The following is a 10,352-nucleotide window of genomic DNA, read 5'->3' as shown; positions in this document are numbered from 1 at the left end:
GGTGTGTGTGTGTGTGTGTGTGTGTGTGTGTGTGTGTGTGTGTGTGTGTGTGTGTGTGTGTGTGTGTGTGTGTGTGTGTGTGTGTGTGTGTGTGTGTGTGTGTGTGTGTGTGTGTGTGTGTGTGTGTGTGTGAAAGAGAGAGAGACACATAGGTCATCAATGGACTTATTTATTTATTCATTTACCTATACAGCCGTTTAGTCATTTATTTAGTCATTTAGTAATCAGTTTATCTATTTACTTTTTGCGTTTTTTTTGTTGTTTTTTTTCAATTGTTACTTAACACTTTGTTGTGTCATTTGTTTGAAAGGGTTACTATGAGGTTTCATCTGTGGAGATCACAAATCGTGTCAGCTGTTGTGGTAAGTATATATTAATTTTATTTACCTGTTTTGTGGGGATGAGGTGGTGGGGGCGTGTGCTTGTGTGTAAGCGTGCACTTACATTGTTGTGTTGTGCTGCATGCATTGTATTGTATTGTATTGTATTGTATTGTATTGTAACAACAACAACTACAACTACTACTGGTAGAGTTGAGTGTTGGCCCTGTGGCAATGCGTCCACCTAGGAAGCGAGAGGATCTGAGCGCACTGGTTCGAATCCCACAGTCACCAGTATTTTCTTCCCCTCTAAAACTTGAGAGGTGGTGGAGATAAGCCGAGGTCCTGTGTGCAGCATGTACTTAGCGCACATAAAAGAACACTCGGCAACAAAAGGGTTGTTTCTGGCAAAATTCTGTAGAAAAATGCACTATAATAGGAAAACAAATAAAATTGCAGGCAGAAAATGATACAAAAAATGGGAGGCGTAATCAGTGTATCGGCGAGCTCTCTCTGCTAAGGGCAGCCCGAATTTCACACAGAGAAATCTGCTGTAACAAAAGAGAAATACAGTAATGTACAGTGCAATAGTGGTTAAATAAAATGTAGCTTTTAATCTGGCAACAAATACAAGCAAACGACGACAGTCATGAGATTGCCCATGAGTTGGATGGAATACAAGCCTTATGAACAACGTGTAGAGGGATCCTTTGTTTTGTGCTCTCTCTCTCTCTCTCTCTCTCTCTCTCTGTGTGTGTGTGTGTGTGTGTGTGTGTGTGTGTGTGTGTGTGTGTGTGTGTGTGTGTGTAGCTGTGTGGAAGAAAGAGAGAACTTTTTAATGTAGGGTCACCCATCTGTAATTCCATGGTTAAACGTGCTGCACACACATTTATAAACCAAGCCTTGTGCAGGATGAACTAGAATAATCAGTAAGGACATACTGATGATATAACTTAAATGAGTGAGAAGAATATGTGTGCAAAGTAAAAGGCAGGGTGGTCGAAATCATGCAAATGATGTTAAGTCTTGATAGCAGGGATAGAATCATGTTCTTTAACTCACTCAGTACGGCCAGTCCTCTCTTCTCTTCTACACAGACCCCTCGGATGTCCAGTGGGTGTCTGAATGACCCAACCTTTAGCTTCCGTCGTCAGAATTGTGGTATTCTTTGTCAACATTCACCTCTTCAGTACAAGAGCCTTCCGCTTGTAATACTTTGATGATGGTAATTGGGCTGAAACGCTGTTAACATCGTCTCTTTCGCCGTTCGTATGGAGAGAGTTAAACTGTTTGATGCACAGATAAAACCCATGTTGCTGAAATCATAAGAACTATAGGTAATTATGAAAAACACTGGAATGAATTGATTATTTGTATGTCTCCCTTTTTAAATGTAAGTCCCAAACTCCTATCGCAATGGTATACGATGATATAGGCAGGTATCCTCTATTCATTGATAGCTGCATTAGCGCACTGTGATACTGGTTCAAACTGAAACAGATGCCCATAACGAGAATTCCAAAACATTATCAAATTATGAGTTTTAACTTGATGGCCAGCTGCCAATTTCTTTTTTTAACAGGTGCCTGCAGTTAAACATTTGGATGTTATGGATTTTCTGAAGTTGTGTATTATTAAGATATAAAAAAATCCTTAAAGTATCTAAAGAAGGTGTGGGGAACGTTTATAAACTGGACTGGTCAAGCAAACTATGTATTACTAATCGTTATGAATTATACATTTCCTTTAAATCGTTGTTGTAGCCAGAAAAAAAAATCTGATCCTGTCATGGTTTCAATCAGGTCGCTTTCAATCAGTTCAAATTTGGAGTAAACGTACCTAAACCTAACCAGCTTTATTAATAGTTTGAAATATATTGTATAATTTGTGGAGATAATAAAGACAATTTTCGTGTATTGGCAATCTGTCCACAGTATGATGTTTTGAGAAAGAAATACATATCTAAATATGTGCACAGTTTAAGGATTCCCCATTACACCACTTCAAAATGGAAAGACCATTGTGATAAGATATGTAGCAATGTTTATCTTCTATGCATTACAGACACAGACACAGAAACACACACACACACACACACACACACACACACACACACACACACACACACACACACAGAGTAAGAGAGCGAGAGGTTTGTTTTTATTGTTACAGTAAACACTCTGGAAAACGCCAACATCGAAGTGTTTTTGCTGAGACCTGAGAATGACTACCCTGTGAAAATATACACGTGTCGCCGGCCCGTTGGACCAATAGCAATCAACGAAACGAAGCATCTGCAGTGCTACCAGCCAATCATAGGGCGCTATGTCAGAGTGATCCTGTACAAGGAGCAGACCGTCATGAATTTTTGCGACGTGAAAGTCTTCGCCAGGGTCCCAGGTGGGTTAAACGTGGTTTAGTTGAACACGCACATCAGTGCTGTCAGCTGATGTTTACAGCTTCAGTATCAGTTTCCTGGAGGTGTAAGAGCATGCGGACTGATCAATATATGCTACACTATATCTGCTGTATGGTAAAATGGCAGCAGATGGCTGACCTCAGCGAAAACCAAACTAATCAAGCCCTGAGAGACTGCCCTATGTTTGTGTGAAACATTAACATAAACACCAAATGGAATAAGTAAACAAAATCAACAAATGAGAAAATATAGTAGAATATAATGACCGGAAAGATATTGAGTAGGTTAAATTAATGGTTATGTGTGTGTGCATGTATCTGCAATGTGGACATACAAATACCTAGCGCTATGCTCCATGCTTAACAATCGGCTTGTATCACATAGTGACAAAATCTTACAGTTCGGCCAACAGCAAGGTGAGGGCAGTAATTCTGCATGATCAGTGGTATCTGAACTGCAATGGCTGTTGATCGACAGCTTGGCCATTTGTAAAGGACTGCAATTCTCAAAGTGCGAGGCAGAATCTCACTGGCTCTCGGGGGCTAGTTGGCCTTTGGGAACTATCCCACTGTCCTAAAGCCCTCTTTGCCTAGAGAGTGAGGATGTAACTTTGGCTATGACTCTCAAACTGGGAAGCAAGATTGCACCGGCTCTTAGAGCTGCAGCCTTGGGGGCTAGTTGGCCTTTGGGAACCATCCCAACACTGACTGTCAGAAAACCCTTTAGGCCGAGAGAGTGGGGATGTAACCTGGGCAAGGCACTCCATTAGAATCAAATTTCAGCCCAGATCGTCGGGAAAGCAGCTGTGTCATCTGCTGTACTTGTGGTCATAGTTGGACACAACTGACTGTCATAAAGCTTTCCGTGCTGTGAGCATCCCACTGCCCTCCATGGATATTTCTAGAATGTAGCTCAGTTCAGTTTATATCAGCTCAGTGCAGGCTGTTAGTGAGATCATCCTAACTCATTATAGTTTACATAGTTCAGACGATCTCAGTGCAGTGTAATGAACTGAATGATTAAATTATGTTCCTATTTACTGATCATGATGAATATAATAATAGTAATAATGATAGCAACAACAATAAGAACAACGTTAGTGATAAAAATAATGATAATAATGTCGATTGTGATGATGCATTTCAGTAGAGTTATGCAGTGTGTGCTAACTAATTTCCTTAATGTAGCTTACCAGACAGCATCTAGGACAATATGATTACAAATGGTGTGTGTGTGTGTGTGTGTGTGTGTGTGTGTGTGTGTGTGTGTGTGTGTGTGCATGCTCATGCTGAGGCATTCTTCAAACAGTCTGTTTTGTGAATTTGAACCCGCTGTCCTGTCCACAGCCTTTGTCAGCAGACTGTACGTGCGCACCAAAGGCCGCAAAGCGGAAGGTGTCATGCTGCGGGAAATGACGTCACGCAACGTCGTGGAATGCCTGGGTTGGTGCAACGCTGATCCAACTTGCAGCGCCGTCAACATCAGAGTCCCGACGTGGACCGCCAAGGGCTGGAGCCACGTGTGTCAGCTTCTGGCCTTTGGCGGCGTTGGTCAGCCCGACACCACCGTCCCCGACCCGGACTGGGATTTTCATGGTGTCGGGGACGTGCAGACATCTATCGTCTGATCGTATCGTTTCTGTCCTGACTGGGTCTTTTACAGTTTGAAAGACATGTGAATGCCTGCCGATGGTACGACTCCTACCAAGACTTATCACGGGCGGACATGTAAAATACTAATAATCTGACCGATTAACCACCTGTTTCCTTCCTCCCACTACTGACGGGACGTAGACTTTTAGAGAACTTATGTCAGCATAATATGTGTCGTTGTTTTTCTTCAATGCATTTTCTCCAAAACATCAGTCATGTGACCAAGTTACCACCCCCTTCCTCCTTCCCACTACTGATGTGATGTGGATCATTGTCCTTGTTTTTCTGACATACATTTCCCCTGACCTGACAGACTGTTATGGCATATGATGTATATAGTCATGTATCAATTTTAAACAACAGTATACCAGAGTGATTTTCACAATTTTCCTTAAAACCATTTTTTTCATATTGATAACGAAATGTAAAGCACTTTAAGCAGTATTTCTGGAGAAATGAGCAATATAAATGTCTATTATTATTATTATTATTACGAGTGACCCGTGGCATTCGCTCATCTGATTTTGAAATGAATGTTTGATATCACGTGATTGTCACTGTGGATTGTGATATCAAGCTTTTTAGAATCCACCCTGCTGATACAACTTCTGTCTTTCCTTGGCTAATATTCGCTGCTGTCCAGGCTGTCCATATGTATAAACAGCCGTTCTTGGCTTTCAGTCAGGATGCTGTGGTCGTCAGCAAACAGCAGTTCCCTTAGGTCTTCTGGGTCTGACGTTGGTGTCTTTGGTGATTTTGTCCATGCATTCGATGAACCAGTTGGAAGTTCCGCTTGTGGTCCGTACCACAGTTTGCTGTTGACGTAGATGGCCCTGATGTTGTCCCTTCACACCCTGCAGTTCACCACCTCACACAGCTTGTCCCTGTGCAATACAATGACGTGTCGTTTTCCTGTGTCATCAGTCGAGGACTGTGACAGTCATTTCCTTCATATCTATTACTGAAGAAAGACCGTGTCCCGTGATTCTGTGGTGAAAAACTGCAGGTTTGAATGGTTCCCGTTATGTCTACTTCCTTGACCCTGAGAAACGACCTGTTTTACAAGAATAAAAAGCACACCGGTTGGTGTTGTGGAGCAGGTATCATTGAATTCCATAATTCCTTTCACCTTTGAAAGACAACTTGTTTTACAAAGATGAAACGTACATTGCTTGGTGTTGTGTTTCTGTTTTACACATGACTGTTTGTGGTTAATCTTGCACTCTTGTGAACGGACCTTTTGTATCAAAATAAATTCACTTCATCTTTTCTTCATCAGAATGGTGTGTAGTGTGTGTGTGTGTGTGTGTGTGTGTGTGTGTGTGTGTGTGTGTGTGTGTGTGTGTGTGTGTGTGTGTGTGCTTGCGTGCGTGCGTGCACGAGGGTGTACGTGCCCACGCAAGCATGTGTGTGTGTGTGTGTGTGTGTGTGTGTGTGCGTGCGTGCGTGTGCGTCTGCAAGAAGAAACAAATATAATGTAATAATCCCAGCGTGGAGAACCCATTTCATAAAGAATTCATGTGCTTTCCTTCTTCATCTTCGTTTTTTCACTCGTCGTGTTTTGTTTTCTTCACGCTTCTCTGCTTGTCTTGGAGAACAGGTTGTCATCCTTACAGTCTGGCAGGTCACGCTGCGTCCGCTGCACGAATCATGTGAGATTTGTTCTGATTCCAGTGAGTCCTTGTCCATGGCAACTTGCCAGACGAATGTTTCACCTTGTTGCAAAGCTTCTGGAAATGTATCGATTGACAAGGTAGCTCTCCTCTACAATTCTTTCATTCACTTAGACAATGCAAGATCTTTCATACACAATATTTCTTTTATTGACTTTTCGCCCGCTTCAATACAACGCAACTTCGATTCACAGTTCTGAACCTGCAGAACTGACACGTTGATCCAATTCTCATTCTGTGCTCAGTCAGCTTCCTACTCAACCCACTCAACAGAACTCAGTCCGTCCGTATCCAGTCTGTAAACTCAATGTTCAACATCTACTGCTTCACTTCAAGGCAGAATATCATCCCCTGCACGTTTTACCAGGTTCACCAATTACTGCAGAGGCACAGAGGAAGAATCTGTAATGAAATATTTCGATGGTTCTGCCCAAGAAGATGTGTCTAACTCAGATACTATCTATTTCAGTGAAGTGAGAAAGTTCAGTGCCTGTTAAAGCAAAAGGCATGTAACAGGATTTTCGAAAAGATCCATGGCCTGTACCAAACAATGTGACAGACGGTGAAATCTGGTGAAAGAGTCAGTAATCACAAATACTTGGGAACTGATTTCGATGATTAGTTTCTTTTTTTACAATTTTTTTTCTCAGTATGCATAACAACTCCCATCCACTATTTTTTTTGTGCACATGAATTAAGGAATATCGATATTAACAAGATTCTCTAAAGTCATGATTTGTTGCACTGAGTTGCTGCTCACAGTTTAATTCATGTGATGGTAAGGAACTGGAAGTTTTGCTGTACGATATGAGTGAATGTTAAATGACATTGCGGTCCTCTGCAATAAAGTTGTGGGAGTTGTGGGAGTGGGCATGGGTGTGTGTGTGTGTGTGTGTGTGTGTGTGTGTGTGTGTGTGTGTGTTGTTGTTGTTGTTGTTGTTGTTGTTGCTATTTTATTGATTGGATTTTACCCGATGTTTATGGGCTATAAATTCTCCTGCTAGATTCTGCCAAATGCTTTGATGAAGTCTATAGAAAGCTGGAATAGCTCTCACTGGTGTTGGAGTTGTTGTTTTCAAAGTGTTTACACGTAAAAGATGTTTAGATGGTACTCCAGCCTTTCCAGAATCAGAGCTGTTTTTCAGCAATAATGGAATCTGCTTGTGGCTATCATCGGTTGTGAATGACAACACGGTGCTCTTTTTGTCGCAGATTGTGCAAGATTGTCAATACTGTTTCGCTTGAGGCTAAGCTGCCACTATGTTTCATTGTGTTGCATTACATGTTTTCACAACACCTATCTTCTTACTCCCCAGGGGAATTGCGTCACTTCAGTGCAGCACCACCATTTTCTCTGCCTGTAAGTGTACTTGTAAAATTGAAATCAATACTGGTTTATCTACATCATTTTGCTGGGGACAACCCTTTTGTTGTTCTAGCTACTTGTTTCAGTTTCAGTTTCACTTTCTCAAGGAGGCGTCACTGCGTTCGGACAAATCCATACACGCTACACCACATCTGTTGAGCAGATGCCTGACCAGCAGCATAACCCAACGCGCTTAGTCAGGCCTTGAGTGCATGCTTACATATTTGTGTACCTATGAAGGGGATTTCATTTTACGTAATTTCGCCAGAGGACAACACTCTCGTTGCCATGGGTTCTTTTTCAGTGCGCCAAGTGCGTGCTGCACACGGGACCTCGGTTTATCGTCTCATCCGAAAGACTAGACGCTCAGTTTGATTTTCCAGTCAAACTTAGGAGAAAGGGCGAGAGCGGGATTCGAACCCACACCCTCACGGACTCTCTGTATTGGCAGCTGAGCGTCTTAACCATTCTGCCACCTTCCTCCTAGCTACTTGTACATGCATTAAGTGCGTGCTACACACAGGACCTCGATTTATCGTCTCATCCGAATGACTAGCGTCCACACCACCACACTCGGTTTAGTGGAGTGGGGGAAATCACTGGCGTGTGTGGGGTTCGAACCTGTGCACTCAGAGTCCCTCGCTTCCTTGGCGGACGCGTTGCCACTGGCCCACCATCCCACCACTTTTCAGCAGCACGCACGCGCACTGCGTTCTATGCGACAGAGCTGTGACTATTCTCGCGCCCACCGCTCTCTCCCCCCCGCACCCTCCCGTCACTCTCTTTCGCTCCGCCTTTCTCTCTCTCTCTCTCTCTCTCTCTCTGCGCACCCCACCCCAACCCCCCCGTATCTCTCCCTCCTCCCTCCCCCTTTCTCTCCCTGCATCTAACTGCACTCAGACATATCCAGTGCAGCTGTCATCGTCAGTGCAGCACGACAACCCGCACGGTCCACCTGTGTCCTGAGGGTATCGCGAAATCCGTCCCAGTGTACACAGACATCGGAGATTCTGTGCTTAGCCTGAGTTCTGAGGGAAAGGTTTAAAAACGCCGGGACGAGCTATTGTCTTCTGAATCAAGGTAGGAACAGACAGCTGAACAACAGTCTTTATACTGGAACTCTTTTGAGATAAACTAAAATTGTAAAGAAGAAACAGCAGCATGCAATAATCACAGAAAATGCTAAAACGGTTATTCGGAATTAATCACATATGCAATAATCACAGCCATACACGTGTAATGATCACAGTTACACGATAGGTATTACATATTATCATGATTAGGTACACACACACACACACGCATCTATCTATCTATCTTACACACACACACACACACACACACACACACACACACGCATATATACACACACCACATATATATATATATATATATATATATATATATATATAGAGAGAGAGAGAGAGAGAGAGAGAGAGAGAGAGAGTATGCCATTCACCAGTTTTATTTTCAATTTAGATGTCATGTCACGGATTGACAAAATAAATATTGTTGTTTCATAACTGATTTGATTTTGGAACAAAGCTGCTGCTAATCTCTGTGTATGTGTGTGTGTGTGTGTGTGTGTGTGTGTGTGTGTGTGTGTGTGTGTGTGTGTGTGTGTGTGTGTGAAGCAGCCAGATCAGAAACCAGAATGCAGTGCACCACGATGTGGACATACTGTCTGTTGCTCATTGACCTCACCTCGGGTAAGTCACTGTCTTCATCATCATCATCATCATCATCACCATCTTCCTCTTCTCCACCTCCTCCTCTTTATACCTCTTCTCCCTCCTCCTCCTCCTCCCCCTTCTTCTTCTGTCCCTCAATCTCACAACAATACGGCACAATTCATGATGGACCTGACAACCAGTTCTCACCATTTCTCTGTTCCTCTCTCTCCGCACGTCGCTCAGTTTCAGGTCTGTCCATTCCGGGGTGTTGTCCTCCCATCTCTTTTTTTTCTCTGTCTCTCTAACCCCTTCCTTGCACCTTGCAGGATTGTCTCGATGTGCAGCTTATCTTGAGTCGTGCCTGTACCACTTCAACTTTCATCCCTGTGGCTGAAGATCCGATGCTTTGCCTGACTTTGATTCTCACTGGTTGATAAATGATGTACTTTGTAGGAGTCATTGTCACATTTAATCAGATTAATGTATTGCTGTGATTATACAATTATTCATTGAGATTGTAAGCTTTTTTCAAACATTGTTCACTGAATATCATCAAATAAGAAATGAAAAGAAAAGCACACATGGATGGAAATCAAATCTGGACAGAACTGAGGTCATCCGAGATGTCAGTTCAGTTCAGTTCAGTTCAGTTCAGTTCAGTTACTAAAGGAGTGTCACTGCGTTCGGAAAAACCCATATACGCTACATGACCCGCAGCGTAACCCAACACACTGAGGCCTTGAGGGAAAACAAAATGAAACGAAGTAAATAAAATAAGATGCATAAACATAGACTGATGTCATTAAAAGAACAATTTAACAAGAGAGGCAAGGCCTTCAAGACTCACTTGTGATACACTTTAAAAAAAATCAAATCGTTAAAATGTGTTCTGTATTTGTTATTATAAAGCTTCGGGTTAAAAAAAAAAAAAAAAAAATCCTAACGGCAGATTCGAATCCCGCGAGTTCGGATGAGATGAAACTGTCTTACCCATTACACTATCGTGGCTCCTCAACTGACGTTCAAAAATATAACATTTAAACATGCTTTTTTAAAGGGCGATAAATCGATTGCGGTATTCGCAGTGAGAACGCTGTTTAAATCATATTATTCTGGTGTATCTTGGAAATTCAAAAAATCTTTAAGGGCAATTAAAAATTCTTTTTAAGTCCGCGGTAAAGGAGACGTGGCTATCGCCGCAACCACACTACAACATTTAGCCGTTTTCTCTGGATCTAGATGACACGGT

General features: G+C 42.5%; 1 long non-coding RNA gene across 1 annotated transcript in view; it reads left to right on the top strand.

Moving 5' to 3' along the window:
• Nucleotides 1-8,372: 8,372 nt before the first annotated feature.
• LOC143296259 (uncharacterized) overlaps nt 8,373-10,352 on the top strand; it is a 6,969-nt gene continuing 4,989 nt past the window's right edge. The window contains exons 1-2 of the long non-coding RNA XR_013057116.1: nt 8,373-8,510; nt 9,068-9,139. This is a non-coding gene — a long non-coding RNA (uncharacterized LOC143296259). The remainder of the gene's footprint in view (nt 8,511-9,067; nt 9,140-10,352) is intronic.

This window comes from Babylonia areolata, chromosome 21, assembly GCF_041734735.1.
Source record: "Babylonia areolata isolate BAREFJ2019XMU chromosome 21, ASM4173473v1, whole genome shotgun sequence".
NCBI classification, from domain to species: Eukaryota; Metazoa; Mollusca; class Gastropoda; order Neogastropoda; family Buccinidae; genus Babylonia; species Babylonia areolata.
This window is presented reverse-complemented; position numbering and strand designations above follow the sequence as displayed.